Genomic DNA, 25088 nt, shown 5'->3' with positions numbered 1-25088 from the left:
TTTACCAGGTTTGTCGAGTAGAAAAAAATTCACAGATTTCGCAATCCTTGAACCATCGGAGACAATGGAAATGATAACCGTATAACCTATAGTCATAAATAACCCTTCACACGGAATAATCTTGCTCCACTCGCTCGCAAGCTCACTCGTGTCGCAAACGTAAACTTTCTGAATAATAAGCGGCGTAACATGCTTGTAATACTATCACGGGCGATGTGCGAGAATTTTCAATTCGAATTAAGAAAACCCCTACGCACTGTTAAGTGAGTACCGTATCGACAGTATCCGCGACTTTTCCTGAATCTACCGATTGCAGTCGAGTACGGTACAATCAACCCTAGACGCGGCACCACTGTCTTTTTTTCTACTCTGCAAACCTAGTAAATTTATACCCATACAAAACATAAGCATTTCCAATGCTAAAAGACAGTACGGAAAATTCGGGGTAAGTTTACCTGCGGAAAAATAAAAACATCTTTCTGGTACCTAACACAAAATTATAAATTAAATAAACTCACGAAATAACAATACAATAATATAGGTAATAGAAAACCACCGATGAAGATGCACAACGCGTTCATTCATTAAAAGTCATTTGCCCAACAACGGATTCGGCAAATGCCATTTCCCTAGGCAAATGACTTTTAAATAGAAATTATTTTGATGAAGTCATTTGCCCAGGGGGTCGATTTTTGAAACCAGTGGCATCTATTCGTATACGCTTAGATGCGAAGACTTAAGCCGGATTTATAGTTCCGTAGCCTTAAGAACGTAAAAACGAAACCGTAAAATCTTACGTTAACGAAAATTATACGATTTATAGTTACCGTAGTGGTAAGAGATGAGCTTGCGCCACGAACTTATGACATATGTCAGTAAGAGTAACGTGCATTTCAAAATAATAATAACCAACAAAGTGTCAATTCAATAATTATTGTAAATAAACGAAACGAACGTCAGGATAAACTCAACTGTTTGAATTATCCGAGTACTGCCGACGACAAACGCGTTAGCACGATTTACCGTAAGAAATGAGATTTGGGCATTTCCTACGTACCGTAACCGTTCTAACGCAACGTTAACGTTGTTAACTATAAATGTTTACACGCAACAAGTAGGGTATTTAGTATTTTATTATTATTTAGTATTCTAAACGTTACGGTACGGCGTTGCGGGTACGGAACTATAAATTCAGCTTTAAAAACGTATACGTTTTCCAAATGCAATTTTTGACTACTGTTCGTAACTGCCTGGAACCGAAACGTACAGTGCATATGACAACGTCGCCTTTATTGATTGATTAGAACTAAAACGGACTATTTGACGTTCATTGACGTTTGGGTTTGAGCTTAGGTGGTGAGGTGAAGATATTGCTCAGTCATTTCAAATTAAAGAATAATAATATTTTAGGCACTGATTAGCATGAATACTGAAAACACGATGGACACGCCAAAGCGAGGGTGCAATACCACGCAAAACCAAAAAGGGTGGCTAGTAGAGTTTGCTAAAAACCACTCCGATATAATAGCAGGGAAATAAACTACGATTTTGACGTGCAAGAAAATGCAAGACTCATGGAAAGAAGTAGCTGATACATTTTGATAAATTGTGCTTCATTTAAGACTTCTATGGGGTTGCAAGGATTACGGTTCCTATTAGGGCGATAATTGCGTTCAGCATTCTCTAAATTGTCTATTACAAACACATTCGCAGCACAGCTTCATCCATTGTTGTTAGTAGATACCTTTCAAGTCTCAAGAGTCAAAACTTCAACACTAACCAATACGTCATAACCCACAAAACGTCAGTTGCGAGCGTTTGCGAACGCCATTTACCCGCTCGCAGAAAAACGAACACAATTGAACGTATACGCAATATAAACGTATGGTCAAAAATTGCAAACATACGTTTCTTTACGAATACGTATACGTTTTAAGGAAACGTACGGCCAAAAATCGACCCCCAGGCAGATAGCATTTGCGCGGGAAAATGCCATTTGCCTGAAATAACTTATTTGCCTACGACATATACATTTAAAAAGAATTCCCTGTAACTATAAATCGACGCTTAGACATGGTTAAATACGTACTTAGAAACTAAAGGTCGGTCTTTCAAGTTACCGCTAATTTATCTGATAGTTAATTTCCATCGAGACCAGCATCAATGGTTTGTGTTCTCCTTTTTATCTTTCACGGGTTACTATTACGATTTAGTACTAAAACAAAGCTGACAATTATAAGGTACGATAATCATCAATAAAGTTTAAAGCAAGTATGACAACTTACTGTTGACACTTCCTACCGCAACGTAGTGGTGCTGTAATTTGCGACCGGCTTTCAATGTCAGTTTCCTGTATATAACTCTCGCCAGGAAACATTGCCGGTCACAGCACACCTTGTGTTGATCTGCAATCTATATTTTTCTTAAGATGCGAGCGACTTCCGGAATAGGATCGTGCCAATGTTGAACGAAAAGTCTTTTTGTTCAACATTGACATGATACTATCCCGGAAGTCGCTCACATCTTTAGAAAAACATAGATTGTAGACCAGGATCAAGTGTTCTGTGACCGGCAATCTTTCCTGGCGAGAGGTTTATGTACCTATATTAAGGTATTTGTTGGCAATAAGGGCTAATAGAAAGGTTGGCGGTAACATTAAGGTAGGTAAGCAAAGTGAAGAATTCATATTAGATGAAAAACCTCAAATTGAAACTGGTATTAGATATTTGTATAATTGACTAGCCGAAAAATTAAAGATTGCATAGCACGAATAAAGCATTATAAGCTGTCATCAATACTTCTTTAGGGCAAAATAATTAAAATCTTCTAATAATGAATATTTATGTTTTTATTATCAAAACTAATTAAAAAATATACAATATGAAATACTAATAAAAAAATGAAATGCAAATACCAAAATATAAAATACAATATAAAAACAAAAAAACGTGAAATTGTGAAAACAACTTATACTATGTAGCTATCGACAGGCGAGGTGTACGATGCATTTGATAATGAACCCGGCTTCAGAAAGAGCCAGCACGGCGCCAGGACGAGAGACGGGTACTATCTCTTCGTTATTACCAGGATCATCGACGTCGTCTTCCAAAAATGGCTCTTCATCCAGACTGGATACTGTTGGAGATGGAGTAACGGTTGTGGCTAAAAATTCCAATTGTCTAGATATACATATGTCCGAATTCTTCCATTCCTTCATCAGTTTTCCCTCTGAAAAAACATCCTATTAGTATCGTATATTTAAAGTAATAATGTTATAAGAAGTTAAAGTAATACTGTTTATGGCGAATCAGTGTTTGAACAAAATGCTGATGAGCCATAAGAAGTCACTTTAACTACCCCTACATGACGTTTACACAATATGCTGTAATGGAAGGAAATGATGTATTATGCACAAATTCATTGTCACCTATTGAGATAAAAGGGAGGGGGTTAAATACATATAATTATAATTATAATTATACCATGCTGAGAAGTTTGGCAACGTTGTCCGAAAGTCAATCGGAGGGCCGATAAAGGGCCCGGTTGTACAATGTCAGGTTAAACTTCAGTTTGGTTTAACCGACAGATTTGAGAAATACTATTGGCCAACTTGTGAAATATTAGCCAATCAAATCCTTTAACCCACAATTCAACTATAAACTGAAGTTTATACTGACATTATACAACCGGGCCTTAATGGCGTATTGTTGCTCTTGAAAAATGGTATTTTCCCTCTTTTCTGTGTTTCGCCTTGCTGGTTTTAATACCAAAGAAAGATACAATAGGTACTTACAATTGTACATATATTTTATTCATTTCATCAAATAACAGTTTTATTTGACTTTAAAATTCGGTACGCTGTAAATTGGTAACTGCATCATAATGTGTTTTCCGAGATCTCCCAAACTGGTGACCTTCTGTCGAAAGAGGTCGGAGTGAAGCACACGCTTGGGCACTTACTTTCTGCAAAAGGGCAGTAGAGTCGCTGCGCATCAGCGAGGTTTTATCAACGACCAGATGCGATTCGGAATGGCAGACTGTAAGCCGGTCGCTACGGTCGGTACGAAGCTTTTAAAGAGGGGAGTCCTGTAGACTTCAAATTACCGTACCGTGAACTCCTGGGAATAAGTCGGAAGGTTCCTTCAGAAAATCGACTGGACATGCCCGTGCTAGAATACCTGAAATGCAAACTAATAAAATAATAATTGTATTCTTTCACGATAAACACTTATCGTACTTACGTATCACGTAGTGTATTTGAGCTTGTACAGGTGCTTTGAACAAATACAAATGCTTGTAAAGGGTCCAATAACGAGTAGCCCACTTTAGAGGTTGTGACGACAAATCGATATACTTCGTTTAGCAACTTACCTGAATAATAATTTCTATTGATTCAATACAGAGTAACGCAAATCGTTGCCATCTCACTCTGTTCAAACAGGAATATTACACCCAAAACACATATAAAATACACCTGAAATCTGCTAAGTTGAATTAGGAAATATATAAGCTCCTTCCTTAGTTTTTGATTTCAATGTTGTCACCAGGCGACCATACAACTATTCAGGAATCCCGGGAGAAATCAGTTGCGGTGGTCCTCAAAAATCTTGCTTGTGCTGCGCGGAAAAGAGTATGTATTTCATATTCTACCCATTTTACGTATAATCTAAAAGTCGTGTGTCATACAGGCTGAATAGCAAGTAAAACTTGAAATCACGAATCTTTGTCCCTGCGTCATTGATTTGTGAATCAATTTCAGACATACGCTAAAACACTGTAATATCTGTCAAGTATGCGAAATCGATAAAAAACTTGTCTGAAATTGATTCACAAATCAATGACGCAGGGACAAAGATTCGTGATTTCAAGTATAAGTTATTTACCTGTCGGTTATGCAATAATTACATTGCTATTAAAAATGCAATTGGTCACTTTGCAGGTGCCACCATAGCAATTACAATTAAAGGCAATCATTATTCTTCTTAGATATTTTGCGATTGGAAATCTGTGGTGAAGAAGTGGGCCAGATAAATAAAAGGGTCGCAGACGCAAACAAGAGGTGGACCACCGTCAAAGCCATTAGAACAAAAGTTGTGAAGGTAAGGTCGGATACAAAGCAACTCCGAACGCAGCCTCCAGAATAAATATAATTGCGACAACAGCGCAGTAATTACTCACCTCGTGCAGCAACCAATCGCGAGCATTCCTTAAACAAGGTGGTTAATATATATATATATATATATTGTTGTGAGACCTAACCTACACTTCTGGGAATCCCACGATTTCCCTCTAACTAGCTCAGTTTTAATTAAAATGAAAACAAAATTTTTATCCGCATCTCAAGGTCCAGCTGGATTCTGCCACCCCACAGCATTCCAACAATGACATAAATAGGTGGCTTAACCAAATCCTTAAATTCCAATATGAAACTTTACCCCCAGATTTATTCAACTTGAAACAAAATAAGAGACGCCGACAATTACCTCTCTTTGACTCTAATAAACAAAACCTGGATTGCAATGACTGGTTTAATTTCAGACAAAAAATTGCGTAAATTTCTGTTTTACAAATTGTTACAATTTTAAACAGATAAATGACACACACAAAAAAAGAAAAAAAACAAATTACTCAAACATTACAAAAAAAAACAAGACAAAACAAACCACTAATTACTACTTACTTTTAAAATTAGTCCGAGTAACGTACTCCGATAAAAAGAGGTATCCGTACACAAACACGTAAACCAACCACTCAAACACCGACGTCTTCTCTCTTCGGGTACCCACAAATTCAAAACTTCCGTGTTTCCGCAAAATAAAAAAAAAACAGGACGACGACAAACTACTTAAACTTCTCAATAATTCTTCTTAAAACGGCAGACACAAAATTCTAATTAAACCTGGATCCAACTACGCAGGAAAACTTCCACAAAATTCAAAAAAATAACGTAACCGAAGAAGCGCCGGTTGGCTTTGTCACGACCAAAAAGCCCCGCTCTCTTCAAAAATTTTCTATTTAAGCCAAAAGCCCTTCTCCTTTCTTCAACATCCCGCCCTCCAATCACGCGAAGCGTCGATTTTTCTGCTTCTTGCTAAACGGCACGTACGCCCGGCAATTCTGCGAAGAACCTTATCTCTACTTCGCGCTATACCTCGTTAACGGCAAATAAAATTTAAAAAGAAATTTACATCGAAAAAAATTCTAAGAATAAAATAAAAACAGAACACTTCTAAGAAATTGAACCAAAACTATAACATGAAATTTACGCAATCCTGTGTCTCAAATTATTAATAACCCCCCCGGTTAATTAATTGAACTAAACAAAATTGTCACATCCAGACGCTCTATAATTTCTTTCAAGTTACAACTAAACAAAATAACACAACATTTTCCCCCTTTAAATTGAACACAAAACACAAAATTACAATCCTCCCCTGACTATGAAAACAAAACAAAATATTGGAATTACAGGGTTTTTTTTTTCAATTTACCAATTAACTTTAAAAAAACTTCGGGACCTGCTTTAGGTATTCGGACACGATCGCCTAACACAGCTCCCTAGTCATTACTGAAACCCCGCACGGTGACGTCACCAGCTGAGCCTGAGAAATTTCATCAACATACTATAAAATTTTAAGAACTACCACTAATTTACTGTAACTCTCCAACCCTTAGCTAACTATTCAAATGCCGGATAGATCGAACCATCTTCGGCATTGTTTCAACCTAGGTCCGACCTATTCCAGCAGTTAACCTAACCTATCATCCCTAATCTAAAATTAAATCAAAGTCAAAAATCTCGCACTGTACTGTCAACCAAATACGCCTGGGAACCATCCCTATCATTCCTAATCTTTTCCTAAACTTTTTCCATTCTCGCTTTTCTTTTCCTCCCCCCTTTTCTAAATTAATCCAGGGCTTCTCTATAAAAATCCCACACATAAAATAATCTCTTAATTCTTCAATTACAACAATCCGTTTACCCTTTTCACTCATAATTAAATTATTCAAATAATCAATGCCTACTACTTCCAAAAACTCACTACTCCTAAATCTTTTAATCTTATCCTGCTTCCTACAATCCTCATCCTGCTCAAAGCTACACAAATTCCCTTCATTCTCAATCGATAATTCCAATTCTAAGTCTCCTACTACCCTATCATAATAAAAATTCCTCTAAAAATCCTGAAAATAATTCTCCCTTATCTGGTTATCTAAAATCTCATAATTAGTTCCTATCTCCTTCCCGCCTATTCCTTTCCTTGATAAAACGTCCACACATAAATTATTATTCCTTTTTAAACTATTACTCCCTTTCACATACTTAATCTCCAACAAATTCGCCTGTAAATTTCTACCCCTACAATAAATCTTATTATCCACAAAACTCTTCGCTATTAAATAATTCAAATCCCTATTCTCATCTTCTATTTCAAACTTCCTATAATTCACGCAATACAACTTCACCTTCAACTCTGGTCCCCTACCAGTTCCTGCAATAAAATAACTACCTACTTCAACCCTATTTTCAACTAAAATCCCTTCATCTTCTTTCTCTTGTACGACTTCTTCATCTTGCCTATGAACTTTTTAAATCTCGACTTCTTCCTTAACTTCAACTTCTTCTTTAATTACCATCTCATTTGATCGCTTCTTTCTCATTAATTCTATTTCTTGTCTGATTTCTTCCTTTAATTCCGCTTTTAATTCCGCATTTAATTCCGCATTCTGCGCTTTCATTTCATCCATTTTTTCCCCCAATTCCTTCTTCAACTCTCTTATCGCTTCTATAAACACCGCAAAATTCGCTGCCTGAATAGATGACACTCCCATCGTGAACAACTCTTCTTTCTTCTCGTCTTGAATAAAAATCACGTTCCAAAAAAAAATCCTAACACTAAATCTAACACTACCTACCCCGTAACTAATCCTATCCTAAACATCCTAATCTAATTTAAATTGCAAAAACACCCTACCAAATTCTTCCTGTCACATTTTAACAAGTTCCTACGCCTACGCATCCTACAAATTCCTATAACAATTAACCTCCACAATGTACACCTCTTTTCCCTGAAAAATGACATGTCTGGGTACCAAAATAACTTTTTACCCGAACGACAAAACAACCCTAATCTGAATTTACCTACAAAAATTTTTACCTACTTTCGCGTTTCCCTGAAATTGCCCCACGGTTTTGGGCGCCAAATTATTGTTGTGAGACCTAACCTACACTTCTGGGAATCCCACGATTTACCTCTAGCTAGCTCAGTTGTAATTAAAATGAAAACAAAATTTTTATCCGCATCTCAAGGTCCAGCTGGATTCTGCCACCCTACAGCATTCCAACAATGACATAAATAGGTGGCTTAACCAAATCCTTAAATTCCAATATGAAACTTTACCCCCAGATTTAATCAACTTGAAACAAAGTAAGAGACGCCGACAATTACCTCTCCTTGACTCTAATAAACAAAACCTGGATTGCAATGACTGGTTTAATTTCAAACAAAAAATTGCGTAAATTTCTGTTTTACAAATTGTTACAATTTTAAACAGATAAGTGACACACAAAAAAAAACAAATTACTCAAACATTACAAAAAAAAAACAAGACAAAACAAAACACTAACTACTACTTACTTTTAAAATTAGTCCGAGTAACGTACTCCGATAAAAAGAGGTATCCGTACACAAACACGCAAACCAAACACTCAAACACCGACGTCTTCTCTCTTCGGGTACCCACAAATTCACAACTTCCGTGTTTCCGCAAAAATAAAAAAAAACAGGACGGCGACAAACTTCTTAAACTTTCCAAAAATTCTTCTTAAAACGGCAGACACAAAATTCTAATTAAACCTGGATCCACTACGCAAGAAACTTCCACAAAATTCAAAAAATAACGTAACCGAAGAAGCGCCGGTTGGCTTTGTAACGACCAAAAAGCCACGCTCTCTTCAAAAATTTCCTATTTAAGCCAAAAGCCCTTCTCCTTTCTTCAACATCCCGCCCGCCAATCACGCGAAGCGTCGATTTTTCAACTTCTTGCGCCTAAACGGCACGTACGCCCGCAATTCTGCGAAAACCTGTATTTCTCTACTTCGCGCTATACCTCGTTAACGGAAAATAAAATTAAAAAGAATTTACATCGAAAAAAAATTCTAGGAATTAAAATAAAAACAGAACACTTCTAAGAAATTGAACCAAAACTATAACATGAAATTTACGCAATCCTGTGTCTCAAATTATTAATAACCCCCCCGGTTAATTAAATGAAAAAATTGTCACATCCAGACGCTCTATAATTTCTTTCAAGTTACAACTAAAACAAAATAACAACACAATATATACTAATAAAAATATAAAAATGTAGGAGATATAAAGAAAAAACTTCAAAAATCTTGAAATTATAACACCCTGTAGACCGGTAACGAAGCGTTTGCAGACATATGCTTATATCAACTTTTAGTCAAAATAAAGCTCAAAAACGGCTCGATCGATTTACATGATCTTTTATTTGTTGAATTTGTCTGTAACCCAACTAGCAGAATAAGTATTAAAATATTTGAAAAATTCATGAAAAATAACATTTGAAACAGGTGAGTTAAGTTGAGAGAAAAGGCCGGGAGTTAGAAACCTAACCTTAGGACGAGCAGGCCACAATGGCGCATTTGTGCGAAGTGAGCCGGTTAATTCAAGTTTTAAATTTCATGAAGTGCATTCAAATGTTTTGAGTCCACCGTGGTGATCTCCGGAAATTTCGAGAGCAATTTTAAAGAACCTCAAACTGGCATACATGAAAGATCTACAAAACGAACAATTGGAACTGCGACAGATGCATGTTACTCACTTATGATTGTTGAACGGGCATGTGTCTCCGTTTTTAACATATTCGTATATGAAAGCCTGCTCCATACACCTCGTCTAGAACTAACAATTTCTCTTTGCGAGTGCCTTTTCCGAAACCTCTTCCTCGATGTGTGCACATTTCAAGTTTTACAACTCCTAGAAAGTAATGATCAATAACAATCTAGATTGGGCCCATTGAAACAGAGAGTTTTACAGTTTAACAAAAGTCAGTGCATAAAGTTTGGACGAAATCGGTCAATGTATACCAAAGATCTGTATCTTCTCCCTTGCAAATTTACGCCACCTTTTATCGTTAGTAAGTTTTAACAATAGTCCATTTTATCATTCATCCACAAGTGCGAAAATGCAGTTGACGTAATTTGCTGAAATGAAAAGATTGCCGCAGTTGATTTGCGAAATGAATAAATTTCGCAAAAAAAAAACTCGCCTCGTTTGGTTCATTCATTGTTGAAAAATGTGTAGCGATTTACATGATGCATTTCGCTATTCACATTTGAAATGATAACAGGCGTGCTACCAACTATTCATACTACAAAAGTGATTTTCCGGCGTTTTGTGTTGTCTCCTGCGATTAGCAGCTTTGCTTGGTGTCAACACAATGTTGGCAGCAATTCGCAGCTCGCTCATCAACTTGTATTGTTATGGAAAACGCGAGCTAGTCTAACTTATTACCGCATCACCGTCGACACTAGCGTTACAATTTTCCATTTCTTCGAAAACTTCTTTTCGGCGTTTTTTCTATTTTCAATCAACTAATTCGCTTTAAGAAGTCTGCGGTTGATGACATGAAAAATCGATTTCGGTTATGTGACTGTTGGAAAATTGATGCCGTAACAAAACCAGCTTACAAAGAATTTTATATTTAAATATATGACCTAAGGGCGAATTGTGCCAAACTCAGATAATCTTGCTTGATAATAACAACGAAAACTCTTTACCATGTTGTACAGTTTACATTGTTCCCCGCATTGTGTCAAGGAAATACGCCCCCCGGCGATCAGTATACGTTACAATTGAAATGCCTACTTTTTTACATACACCGAATCAGGCTAATGCCGAATAAATAGTAATTCCGATAAACCCCCTAGGGTATGTTTAAGTAAATAATCGACCGTTGTAAAATTAATGCTATTTCGCGTTGCTAAAAGTATAATGAAGTACATCGCAACGTTAGTTATTGGCATTACGCTCCCGAGCGGTTCCTATTTTCAGATTTCTGGAACAAGGCCATACCAATTATTGGAATTTAATTACTCGTGCAATAGCGTCAGACGATTTGCATACTGTTGTTGCGATTTCGGCGCAAAATTAAGTCACTTCCGTCTCCGGAATTTTCAGTTTACGTACGATTTTTCGCATGCACTTAATTAGAAATGAAAGTGCTACGCTACCCAGAATGCAGTATTAGTTATAACTAAATAAGTTCATCACTTTTTACGATATTTCTTGGAATGCCTTTCCATATACAAGTATGTGTCATGAGAACCAAGTGATTGTTTTGTGAATAGGTCATTTTGAGCTCACAAACTATTATTTCTCTCACCGTTAAAATATTTGCAACAGAAATACCTTACTTCTATGGCGCTAATACATTTTCACACTTAAATGGGAAGATTTCATAACAATTTATACAATACCTCTAATTCGTCATTTCCTGAAGTTCCATCGATCCCTACAATCATTGTCTTGATTCAAGATTCCCCTAGATCGAAGTTCGTATTTGTGGTATATGAAGTTGCACGAATTGACAATGGTCTGAAATATGTAAATAGATTTGCCTTACGTTTCGCCCAGATTAGCGAGATTTCGTTACTGTATTTATACGGTTTCAGCCTTCCTTATGCCAAGGTGAACCTTTGTTGTCAGTTCATCGCCTTTGGATCACGTAATGCACGCGTAGAGTACTTTGCTGCGCACGATTTATTTTCTATTTTTAGGTTGCGCGGTTGTAAAACGAAATTAAATTGCCGTCATCAAAATCTGTGATTACAAAAAACAACTCATACGCAGCTCCCCCGAAAATGCAATGACTCGAATACGGTGTCACGTATTTCCCAATATTAATGAACTTCTTGCTTCACTTCTTCGTCACCCGGCCGAATTTTATTTAGGGACCCCGTCTTTCGTCTTGTTCACTCCAAACCGGCCCGCTTGAAATTCTAGTCTTTTATCAATACAATAACACCTCGAACTTCCTTTGAGGTTGAACTTTCACGTTCGCGGTTAATTTTCTTAAAACGCTTCTTCTGAATTTTTATTTTTTGTCATGTTTACTCCCTTCCGCTATTAATTTTTGTAAAAGAATATGTACGCGATTATAATTTTCTTGCCTATACGTTACGGAGACTTGTCCTTTCCTATAATCTGCCCAGTTAAAAAAACTGGTACGGACCCAGTTCGAACCCAGACTAGTTTTATCGCACAGCCCTCGCATTTTAAACGCGCTCCGTTGTCGTCATTGAACCTACTATTCTTATTAAGCGGTACATATTGCTGTATGCTAAAGCGTCCACCCACAAAACATCTGTCCAGTAAGCTCAAAACAAATCAAAGTTGGAATTTTGAGTTTTTTTTTTATTTTCCTCGTACACATCCGGCCTACACTATAATGAAAGATCCCAATACTAACTTGAATTTCTCAATTTGAAAGACTCCGTGGCCTCGATCATCTTCCGAAAGTACCAAAGAATTTATTACACAAATTTTGAACCAGCTGAAATAAATCTTAAGCACGCATAAAAACATGTGAAATGAAAACACTATCTGGGTCACACTTTGGATTCGAATAAACACACAATTAATTGTTTGACAATGACAAAAATTTATTCCGAAACATAAAAAATTAAAACAAAATTCTTAAAGAAGGAAAGGCTTACAAAACTTATTTGGACATATTTCCCCGCACGCAGGGGGCGACAATTAAAATAAGAAATATTAAATTTCTAATCCAAATAATCTGGTCGTAAAAGGTTTGCGATATTAGGCGCACTCAACGCATATATGTACACAAATTCTAACAGCTTCTGAAATTCACTTGGCTTTATATGACAAACAAATCTGGCTTGGTTAATAAGATGACCAATTTTCGGTGGCTGTTCGGACGGTGGAAACTCGTAATAAGAGAACCTTAACGAAAGACCTCGCTGTACTCAACTTGACAAAACCTTTTCTGTAATCGGACAACAGGCGTTAAACTTCTTACACCACTTTAGTCAACTTGCTTCTGCACAAATTGATTATAAAATTGACGAACTGCGTCCTCAACTTAACAAATACGGACGACTACCGGAATATTTAGCGTAAAAAAAATCTACAGCGCTGCGAAATAACGCCTTAAGAACGTCCCCACTTCTAAACAAAAGCCACGCAATAGATCGAAACACCAGCATCTTCGTTATCAGCATCAGATGTGCATTTCCTTGAGATTAATTAACTTTTGCCTGATACACTCCTTGTCACAAATGATTATATAAAAACCAAGTACGCAAATTGATCAGATGTGTCCTACTTGTAGCACATTATTTAAACTGAACAATTACAAAGCGATCAAATTTAAGCAAGAATTAAAACGAAAACTGCGCAATTGCAAACAATTCTATAAAGGAAAACAAACACTGAAATACAAATTCAAAAGAAACGAACCAACCCTCATATACAGGAGTTCCCGTCGCCAGGTGTTTTCGTCTAATAAGGCACCTGAACGCTTCATTTTCTTATGTTTGTCTTTGGTTCCGTGCCCCGTCAAGTTTCCATCCCCACGCACTTAACATTACTAACAATCCATTCGTAGAACTATAGTCCTAATGCTAAGAAGACTTGATTTTCAACCATATAATTTTAGATTATAAGGCATTTAAACCCCATTACACTATACAGCGTAAAAAGAGTTTAATTAATGAGAACACATCAACGTCTCCAAAATGCAATAGAATATTAATAGCACTCATCCCCCAAATTAAAATTAATTATTAATGTACGGGAAAAAAAGAATTCTTATTTTTTTAAAATCACAATTACGACGCTGCAGGTAAACGGTACAATTACCTTCGAAGAAACAGATTAGAATGCCCATAAAAAATAATTTAGTAAATTAATATCCATTAATATTAATTAACATTATTTTTCGCTTTCAATTTTAATTAATTTTACGAAAGAGCTCGCAAAAATGCTTTCATTTTTTCTTTCGTCGCGTGCAATTTAAGATTCTCTTAAGTGGAGGAGCGTTTGGCTAACCAAAGAAGTTGGCGTGTAATTTACGTTTTTTAAGTACGTGTCGGGAAATTATCTAATTAATGTGGCCGAGCTTCATAATCGATGGATTGTTTCGCTACCCTTCACCATTTACTGAAATGATCAAAGCGAATTCTGCAGTTGTTATTGTTTATCAATTAAAATCAACCCCAATATGTGTACACACAGAGCATAACAATTTAGTAGGTGGTACAGCGGACCAAAACGAGTGTTTTTTTTCTAAATAAAGTCTTTCAATAGACCCAAAATTTGCGTTTTTTCTTTAATTTTTTCAATAGCCATAACACATAGAAAGAAGGAATTAACGGTTTTTCGATTTCCCTTTCTGATTTAACAAAAAAATTCCCAAAATTTCGACCCCGAAAAAATGCATATCCTATTTCTCAAAAATTGTGCAAGGTTCTCATCGAAGATAAGAACTAACAAATTTCCACTCCAAGATAAGACACCCCTAAAAACGAAGGTAAACAATATCGATCTATTTCCACCGCTTCTTCGTAAATTGAATTACATGATTAATGACTAGGTAATTATAATCATTATCTGTATTATTCTGGCGAGAATCAGCCTAATGCTGTTTTTCCTAACCATATAAAAAAATCATACCGAAAAAATCTATAATGAATTGAAAAATGTAGAATAATTAAATTAAACAAAAAATCCTGAGAATGCATCTTGCTTGTGTAGAAGAATTTGAAATGTTTAATTTCAATTGTTGCAGAGATATCAACAGATAAACCTCTGGAACTCTGTAAGTTCACCTTCAAGTGCACAAAATATTGCAGGAAAAAATGCTTATCAATAATAATAATAATAATAATAGTTAAAAAACACAATACTCCTTCTTCTCAGAAACAATCCACTCGTATACAACCGAAGCGCAAAAACCTTAACAGCACCACACAAAATACTGCAATATCTCCATCAAAAACCCAAGCAACCACACAAATACAACTTCAAAAACAAAGAAACACCATAAATACAAGTAAGACAACATGCACCACAAAGACAGGTCCACCCAATAAAATTACATGTCCTAGCACAGTTAAAAAACACAAAACTCCTTCTTCACAGAAGCACACCACGTTATCACAACCCACTCGTACTCAACCCAAACGCAACAACCTTAACAGCACTACAGGCTCACAAAATACTGTAATGTCTCCACCAATAACCCAAGCAACCACACAAATACAACCTCAAGAACAAAGAAACACCATAAATACAAGTAAGGCAACATGCACCACAAAGACAGGTCCACTGAATAAAGTTACACGTCCTAGCACAGGTAAAAAACACAAAACTCCTTCTTCACAGAAACACACCACGTTATCACAACCCACTCGTATTCAACCCAAACGCAAAACCAAAGAAACACTTACACAATAAACTCCATTTAATAAAATTACAGGAATTATTATAATGATTTTGTTTGTTTGTTTTGTTTTCCTCTTTCCTGATAGCGTTGGCTATTGTGCCCATCAATAGCTATGTTGGTAAGTATGAAATACATACTATCTCTAGATTTTCAATGTGAGGGTGTGAATTTTTATTTTATTTATTTATTTCTTTTATTTTTTTTAGGACCCTACATAACTTCACCAGACACAGACACAGACACTAATCGTTACTTGATTTTAATCCGTGCGATTAGTTAACCAGGCTAGACCTGAGTTCTCACAAGATACACCGACCATAATAATAATAATACATGTAAACAACAGTACTCGCTCACAACAACGGTACACAACAACTGTAATATCTCAACCTCTAACCCAAACAAACACACAAATACAACTTACCGAGCAAACAAGAACAACAAATGATACAACATATACTACAATCAGAGATTCACCTCTGAAGCAAACCACATTATCACGACCCATTAGTATTCAACCCAAACGCAAAAGCCTAAACAGCACTTTAGACTCACAACATGACACACAACATACTGTAATATTTCCAAACTTAACTCAACCAACCACACAAACACAACTTCCTGAACAAACAAACGCAATAAATACAAGTAACGCAACACGCACTACAAAGACGCCCTCACCCACACGACCTAGCACATCTGAAAAACACAATACTCTTTCTTCTCAGAAACACACCACACGTTATCACAAACACAACCCACTCGTACTCAACCCAAACGCAACAACCTTAACACAGGCTCACAAAATACTGTAATGTCTCTACCAATAACCCATGCAACAACAGAAATACAACTTCAAGAACAAAGAAACACCATAAATACAAGTAACGCAACATGCACTACAAAGACAGGTCCATCCAATAAAGTTACACGCCCTAGCACATTTAAAAAAACACAAAACTCCTTCTTCACAGAAACACACCACATTTTCACAACCCACTCGTATTCAACCGAAACGCAAAAACCTTAACAGAACTACAGGCTCACAACATACTAAAATATCTCCAGCAAAAACCCAAGCAACCTCTCAAATACAACCTCAAGAACAAAGAAACACCATAAATACAACTAACGCAACATGCACTACAAAGACAGGTCCACCCAATAAAATTACATGCCCTAGCACAGTTAAAAAACACATAACTCCTTCTTCACAGAAACACACCACATTTTCACAACCCACTCGTATTCAACCGCAACGCAAAAACCTTAAGAGAACTACAGGCTCACAACATACTAAAATATCTCCACCAAAAACCCAAGCAACTTCACAAATACAACCTCAAGAACAAAGAAACATCATAAATACAAGTAACGCAACATGCACTACAAAGACAGTTCCACCCAATAAAGTTACACGCCCTAGCACAATTAAAAAACACATAACTCCTTCTTCACCGAAGCACACCACGTTATCACAACCCACTCGTATTCAACCCAAACGCAGAAACCTATACAGCACTACTAGCTCACAAAATACTGTAATATCTCCATCAATAACCCAAGCAACCTCACAAATACAACCTGCAAGAAACACCATAAATACAAGTAACGCAACATGTACTACAAAGACAGGTCCATCCAATAAAGTTACACGCCCTAGCACAGTTAAAAAACACAATACTCTTTCTTCTCAGAAACAACCCACTCGTATACAACCGAAACGCAAAAACCTTAACACAGGCTCACAAAATACTGCAATATCTCCACCAAAAACCCAAGCAACCTCACAAATACGACCTCAGGAACAAAGAAACACCATAAATACAATTAAAAAACACAAAAGTCCTTCTTCACAGAAACACACCACGTTATCACAACCCACTCGTATTCAACCCAAACGCAAAGCCAAAGAAACACTTACACAGTAAACTCTATTTAATAAAAGTACAGAAATTATTATAATGATATTTTTGTTTTGTTTTCTTCTTTCCTGATAGCGTTGGCTATTGTGCTCATCAATAGCTATGTTGGTGAGTATGAATTACATACTATCCCTAGATTTCCAATGTGAGTGTGCGAATATTTATTTTATTTTTTATTTTTTATTTTTCTTTAGAACCCTACATAACTTCACTAGACACAGACACAGACACTAATCGTTACTTGATTTTAATCCGTGCGATTAGTTAACCAGGCTAGACCTGAGTTCTCACAAGAAACACCGACAATAATAATAATAATAATATTTATTCCAAAAAAAAAATTTTTTTAGAACCTCATGGCATACCTAGATTCAACAAAACGCTGCTCTTACATCTACACCATGACAAAACAGAGAATACTTGTACAGAGCAAAACAGCGAAAGAAAACAAAATTATTTTAGAATAACTACTTACTAAGTATAGTGAAATGATGAATGAACAGATTGAAAGATAAAAGACAATACGAGCAGGAATAATCAACAGTAACACGAAATCAAATTAAAGAGTGAAATAAAAGGTTAAACAATTGTTTTTTGAACTGACGAGTTGGTAAACTCTTAAGAGGCGACGGCAATGCATTGTACATCACAGCAATGGTGTAGCTAAATGACCGCTCAAATAGTGCTGTTTTATGTTGAGGTATAGTTAGTAACCCTCTATGCCTAAGGTTTAAATTGTGAATGTCAGTCCTAAATCTGATCTTATTGGATAAGTATGGTGGCCGCTTATCGGAAATGATTTTATGAAATAAAACAGCATTTTGGAGATGCCGTCTACTCGTCATTGAATACACTAATCGATTAAAATACACTGGAAAGTATCCAAAGAAGCTGGGTAGCGCTCAACTAATGGTAAGTTGTAAAGAAGCACCTAAGAATACTCATATGTGCTTTAAACGAATCAACCGCTGAGGAAGCCCTCAAGCCTTTCAATTTTCCAACCCTGAGCTAGCTGGCCGTTTATTCGACAATTAACGCATCTGTTTTTTTTTCGCTGTTAGAAGAGATAACGGGTTATGCAGGTGTTCAACGAAGTGCGCGTTATAATTCAGAAATAAATAAAAAAAATAGGGGCGCTTCAAAACGTGTAATTTCACAAAAAATGTGGGGGATCATTTTTTACCCCAATGCAAAACCTCCCTCACTAACGTGTGGGTGGTAATTAAACATTATGTTTACACGTTGGATACGGGCTTAACCTATAATCTCGTAGTTTGTACTATAATGGACTTTTAAATTTTCGCGAAAATACATTTTCCTATATTTTAAGTCGCATTTAGCAAATATTCGACACATAATAGTATATTATGTATCAAGTTTTATAAACGACACTTTAGACACGAATTTATGTTAAACACGAGCGTAGCGAGTGGTTTAATAACGAGTGTCTAGAGAAGTTTATAAAACGCGTTACATACTATACTTTTTCTACGAGAATTCTGTTGCCGCCTGCGTTATTTCAGAAGGAGCAGCAATAACATTTTTCTCTCCATTATCATTCTCTGTGTCCATTTTTAAAAAGCAGGAATTCGCCTTACGATGAATGTCAAAATGACAAACGTCAAACTACCAACTTGATTTAGTCAACAAAATTCAAGCCGTGTGTAATGAAACTTCGGGTGTGTTATAATGGCCGAAAACACCCGAACGGGCATCTGTCGATTGCAGAGTTTTGAGCAATCGAACGCAACCGTGACCCGTCAAAAGGTAATAAAAGAAACTTTATTGACACCGAGTACTCAGGGTAGTGGGAGCTCCAGGACCTAGCCAAACCCTGCCCAGTTAATTGGTTTCGGACTCTGAGGGACTGTGAACGCTTTGCTTGCTAGCGACTTCCGGGTCAGTGTTGAACGAAGACTTTTTGTTCAACATTAGCACGATCCTATTCCAGAAGTCGCTCGCATCTTAATAAACACAAAGATTGTAAATCGACACAAGGTGTGCAGTGACCGGCAATCTTGTTGAAGTTGAAGTAAAATAAACGGTTTTAGTGCAACGTGAGGTATCTTGTTGTTTAAAAAGTTTACACCGTTCGCACATCCACCGATTATTTCTGTCATCGCTATTGAACAAGCTAGTTCGTTTAGCATCTAGTGTGTATGTTATAGAAAAGTGAAGTTCAGAAACTGTCAAAGCTTGTGGATTTAAGTAAGTGCGCCTGTTTGATCGCAAATCTTACTATGACAAGATTATTGGGATTGTAAACAAAGAATTTTATTTTTCGACCGTCTGCGTATGGGGTACTAAGTAAAAACAAGCTTTGTATGCTTCTACTTAATTCATGAATTTTCTTTTAATTTTTATGTCATGTGTTTTGGAATCAAAATTTTCTCATTGTCAATCAATTAATGGCATGTTTATTCGAACCCATTGTGCGACCTAAAGAAGAGTTTTCATGTCAATTTTTCTTCTCGTCTCCAAAAATTATGTCGGGTTTTAATGAAAATTCGGAAAATGACCGAGGCTGTAGTGTGTCTCCCAAATTATTAATTTAAGTCACTATTGGGATGTTTCTTTGTAGTAGATACCTGATGTGTACGAAGAGAAATCACAAAATTCTAAATTTAAAGATTATTTTATTTTGAGCTAGTTGAAGAGGTGTTTTGTTGGTGGTGTATTTAACCGTATACTATTGTACCCAGCATTACTTATTTGATGCCTCAGCAATATATTACGAGGGCTCGTTTTTATATTTCCAGATTGGGCTGTTTTGAATTTTGATGCAATTTTTCATTATGCTGTTTTCATATATGCCTTGGTAGACGAAAAAAACTGTCAATTAATAAAAATGCGACGCCGAAGGTGGAGCATTTTTAGGTTGACAGTTTTTCGTTGTGCCATCGCGCGTTGTATGTACTTATGTATCGAAATGAATACCGGGCTGAGGATGTAAGACAATTAGCTTCGCTAGGATTTTCAGAAACCACAGTTTTCAGAATTTTACACGAGTACCTTGAGATCAGTGATGTTGCGGATATTCGCATCCGCAATTTCGGAACTTCCGCATCGATATTGACATTCGCAGTTGTCAATGCGGATGTTCAAGCGAATGCAGATATAGCAGCCGCGTAGGTCGCATTGCGACAATTAAAGTGATATGAGTGATGGGGGTTGCGAGTGGTACGTGTTTCCTGTAAGGTCGTAACTCAATCATAGCGTGTCGTACAGAACCATAACTAAACAAATTACAACCGTGGTCACTCGGGACCGACGAAAGTGAATTTTATACATAATCAGTAATAACTCGGGAAGAAATTGACTAACCCACAAAATGTTTTGTCGTCCTGGTTTCGGGGCTGTGCTGCACCGTATGAGAAAGAAACCACAACGAAAAAGCTTAAACTGGAGGGCTAGTAGTGGTACAGACGGACAAAGTGAGTACAATAGCGTTCATAAGGAAAATGAGATAAAATTATTATTTGTTAATTGTATTTCCGCAGCCATATGAAGTTTTTTTTTAAATCAAGATCCACCGAAACGGTGTTATGTCTGTATTCAAAAGCAGCGGAACTACATTGAAAAATAAAATTTTTGTTTTGTTTTCATGCCTAGTCCGGGAAGCATACTGACCGACCTTTATGTAAAGGTAGACACGGAGCGTGCGGATGTTCGGGGGTTTTCGGCTCGGCCGCAGCGTTGACTCGATACGGTTCGGTAAATATGCGTCCGGGAATATCAAAACAGCACCTCGTATATCATATTTTTCGAAATTTTTAAAACACATATTTCTACCGTCAGTCATTTTTATTGTACGATATCGGCTGCCTCAGCTACATACAATAAATAAAACAGAATTTCCATGAATCCATGTCCTACTATTCAGTAAAAAATAAGGTTTTTATTGATTTTCATGGCTAAAATAAAAAAAATTGCTGTGGTAGCACAGATACCACCTGCCAATGCGCGATTCTGCCTAAGTATATGAGTACCAAATTTTGTTCCGAACGGTTCAGCCGTTTATCCGGAAATGAGAGTACCTATAGACAGACAGACCGATCGACATCATCGAGATTTTGTTCGATTCGGATTCCTGGTGCTCTAAAACGTGTATTTCCGTCAAAAAAGTGGGGAGTTGTTTTTTACGCGCGGGTGGTAACAAAATATAGGTTGTGAGCTTAATTCGCGATTGTTAAAAAATTCGGGCTAAATACTTTTACAAATGCTCCTACTGGAAGTAAACTGTTGAAGATATCCGGGCCAGGGGGGAAAACTCTCAACACGTCGCCATGGCATAGAAACCGATTTGTATGTAATGTGTGAACAATATTGTAAATTTGTTCATGAACGATTTTGCAAAATACGGTAACCTCATAGGCCGAATAAGCAAACAATGGCAAATGTAATTAACGTTCATAACGGGTTTTGTTGGTTGGTTTAAAACTGGCCTTAAATATGCGACTATTGTTATAAAGCCACCAAACGGATCGCTATAGGCGTTCAAGATTAATAATTAAAGCAATACCGTGGAGTACCACGTATCTGTAACCTTTTAAGGGCGAAATAGAGATAAATAGGGTTCAATGTGGTTACTGTTAAATAACTCATAATACTAATGGATATCAACCACATCCCCTACTGAAAATTCCATTTAGATACATATGAACAAGTCATTAATCCAGATGATATTACATACGTATTTGGATGAACCTCGCAATTTTGGAGATGTTGAAAATATAATTAACAAAGCATCCATTTAAAATTGTTGATAAATTTCGAGCTTAATGGAAAACAACAAAAAACCGTTGCAAAGCAAATTAATGGACATAAAGCACCACCTTGTAGTTCTAAAAAAAATCCACGCGAGTAATTTCGGCTTTCCAATAAAATCAATACTCTACAAGTATTACATACCTACATCATTTGCTTGGCAAGCACCTTAATGATCATACACTTCGTTCGATCGAAAACGTGAAAAATAACACAAAAACGAAGCCCCACCGGAAATCATTATGCTCAACCAATCACATGAATTGTTATAAATTCTTTTCGGGTAAATTACTATCGCGTAATAATCAATATCGTTCATAATTAACGAGTGCAGGGCCATACGCGTAGATATAGGTATGCAATGAAGCTATGTTTTCACAAAGAGTGGAAATTAGGAATTAATGAAATAAAAACATGAAATTACGCGTTGAGAGATTTTCAAAAGTCGAATTTTAATTTGTAAAACAAATATTATCATAATAAATTAGATTATTAAAAATCGTACAAATTGCGTTAGCACTTAAATGAATAATTTAGGCGGCTCGAGAAACAAAATTAATTCGTTTTAATTAAAACGACCTACTGCAGATAGAAGGAATAATTCAAACCAGCGCGAGTTCTAATTTTGTTAAATCAAATATTACCTTCAATTACAATCCGATACAAAATGCCTTCATCTGTATAACATTAAGGTAAACATGCTATACAAATACACTTTAGCTTCCACCAATTAACATCGGCAACGACGCTTTGATTAATTTACGTTACGAAATCTATATCAATAATTGAATAGAAAAATAAATCGACTTACTGCATTCGAATGTGTTTGATCGGTCTTCAGTTCTTTGTGATTTGAATACTGTACGTAAACGGCTCTTCCTCGTAACTGCGCCATACAATTAGCGAAATAATTAACCATAGACGTGGCAGAACCTTCGTCACCCATTTCGAGAAACGCCTGGTTTTTGCCCTTTAAAACTAGAACATTTGTAACCCGACCGAAGGGAATCCCTAGATGGATGATTTCGGCCTCTGTGACATCGTTTGGAATGTTTCGTATGTGAATGACGCGGGATGGTTTTCCTACATTCTGTTCCAGTTTCACCTGAAATGAAAAATTACAACTAATCAGCGCAATAAGAGCATGAAAAAATTCGGAGAGCCGCACACGCCCCAAAACCGCAAACATGTGACATACACCCACGCAACGCCATTTATGTGGTAGGGTGGCAAACGTGCTTATTTTAATTACCAAATCTGCCCTAGCATTCGGCCACACAGCTTAAATGATTCGCTGTTTGTGTATTGCGCTTCAAAATGAGATGTTCTCATTACATTTTTTGTTGTCAAATTGCTTTATCTTCTCTGATCCGCAAACCTGTAGATTCATGTTGTTCAACGAAAAACTACCACATGAGACACACACAGATGATTTTTTGACCTATTTATAATCCTGAATGGTAACTTGTAACTCAGAAAGTAAGCTTGGTAGAAGATCCCAAATCTAATGCGTTGTTGCACTTTATTATAGATTAGCGATGTTTTTTTGGATATTGTCGATATGTATCCCCATTTATTCGCATTTATTTTCGCCACAGGATATTAGTGCCACAAGACATAATAATAAAGCCAGTTTATGAATTTGTTATCGCGTCATCTGTCAAACCACAGCGGCCATTCTTAAGAGTGCGTTAGATTCCAATTTTTTATTAGCGAAACATGTACAACTTGAATGTTTAGATCCTGAATTTAGATAAGTAGCTTTTGTGTTTGTCAATTACCATAATTTTGTTTGCGAACAGAGCTCTCTCAAAATAAGTGGCATTAAAACTTTACTATGGAACAATATGTCTTTACTTCTTTAAAAGAAAGAAGTAAAAAGTGTAACCGTAAATAATTTACGTAAAGCGCATTTCAATTAGGTACCGCATGTAATTTAGACAACTGCAAATTAGTCTAGTATGCAGATAATTTTGACCTGCAAAAGGTGGTGTAAATTTTTCTATTTCGATTTTTAAATGTTCTTATTAACGTACTGTTTTCCGCTCAAAACAGTGCGTTAATGAGACCTATTATAAGCAAGTAATTGTTTAAATATTCCATGCTATATTGTCGTCATAATTGTGGAAACTTGAGCCGTTTACTTGCACGCCACATGTGACGCCAAATCAGCTGTCTCAAGACCATAATAGCTTGTTTACATTTTATTACTTAAATCGAATTATGTTTATGTTTCTCCGAACAATCGCTGATATCGTTTCGCGTAAGACTTTGGGGGTAATTTATAGTTGTATTAGAATATCCATTAAAATCGAATATTATTATTTATTTTAAAGCGATTTTTTCATGAACAACTACAATTTGTTTACATTGTTACGTATAATTTTTGCATCATAAATAAAGCAGAAGATGTATTACCTGCATTTGACAATATTTATTGATATGAAGATATAATTCAGGTAACGTATCGATTTTTATTTTCATGGGATATTTCAAAAATTGCCGCTTTATCTGAGCACAACGTTCCCAAATTTTATTGTCATTAATCTATCCAAATTAAGTTTTGGATATATCAACACCACACAATATATACAGGTATTTGTAAACGAAAAGCAAAAAAGGTTAGTAATGTTTTATTCACTGAATATTGTTGACAGATAAATAAACTTTAAATTGAAAAACAAACAGATGTCAAAGACAACGCATCTGAAAACTAGTCATCAACGACCTTCTACGACTTTCCAGTGCAGAGATCTAGAGACTCGATAAAACGTATTTTATTTTTTTTTAAATGCGTTAAAAATACTGAAAATGTTGGTTCAGTTGTCACTAGTCGTACAAGTCTTTTGCTAAATAAGAAGATATCAACAAATGGAAGTGAGCAGTGCATTTTTAAAT

At 36.2% G+C, this 25088-nt stretch overlaps 1 pseudogene; it reads right to left on the bottom strand.

The window, feature by feature from the left end:
* Positions 1–22968: 22968 nt before the first annotated feature.
* Positions 22969–25088, bottom strand: part of LOC116169208 — a 35688-nt pseudogene continuing 33568 nt past the window's right edge.

Source organism: Photinus pyralis, unplaced genomic scaffold (genome assembly GCF_008802855.1).
Source record: "Photinus pyralis isolate 1611_PpyrPB1 unplaced genomic scaffold, Ppyr1.3 Ppyr1.4_LG4, whole genome shotgun sequence".
NCBI lineage: Eukaryota > Metazoa > Arthropoda > Insecta > Coleoptera > Lampyridae > Photinus > Photinus pyralis.
Note: the sequence above shows the minus strand (reverse complement) of the source record. Positions and strands in the feature narration are given on the sequence as shown.